The 627-nt window shown below is 28.7% G+C and overlaps 1 protein-coding gene across 3 annotated transcripts in view; it reads left to right on the forward strand.

Annotated features, from left to right (window-relative positions):
* The window catches only part of LOC106683122 (UDP-glucose 4-epimerase), a 29196-nt gene that overhangs the window by 12824 nt on the left and 15745 nt on the right, over positions 1-627 (forward strand). The window lies entirely within an intron of this gene.

The raw sequence follows: 627 nt of genomic DNA on the forward strand, positions 1-627 counted from the left end.
TGAAATAAGTTAATAGAAACATGTGAAGTAAAAGTTTACTAAAAAACAAAACAAAGTTAATAAAACATAGATGAATAAATATAAGTGAATGCAGCAATAGATAATATAAGTGAAAGAGAGATAACAATCAGGTGAAAAACAAAAGTATAATAGAAAAATTTAGTGATGATAATATAATCAGTGTAAAATTATTTAGTCTTAATTAAGTTTAATATATGGCTGTAGGTATATGGGATACAGTTTTTATCGATTTTGTGGTTAACTGGAAGGGGTTCGAGATGTATATAAATGGGTTCTGAGATGAGTCTCTTTTGGTAATTTGTAACAGTGGCTAAAATAGTGGTATGGTAAAAATCAAAAGCATGATTAAGTGTAAGGGAAGCGGCTGAATTGTGGGAAGTTATAGATAATTTATGTTGAGAGATACGTGATCTGAGGTGGTTCTTAGTTTTGCCTATATATATGAAGAATTACAGTTGGGAAAGGAACAAGGAATCCGGTAACCAACTTCGCTTTGAACAGGTAGGTGGTCCTGATTTGTTTATTGCTCATTTATTATCATTTAATATCATTATTATTATTTTTATTTATCTTTATTCTTTCAAGACATTTATTTAATCTCTACTT

The sequence above is a fragment of the Halyomorpha halys genome, unplaced genomic scaffold (genome assembly GCF_000696795.3).
Source record: "Halyomorpha halys isolate HHAL.00 unplaced genomic scaffold, Hhal_1.1 Scaffold468.1, whole genome shotgun sequence".
Classification (NCBI taxonomy): domain Eukaryota; kingdom Metazoa; phylum Arthropoda; class Insecta; order Hemiptera; family Pentatomidae; genus Halyomorpha; species Halyomorpha halys.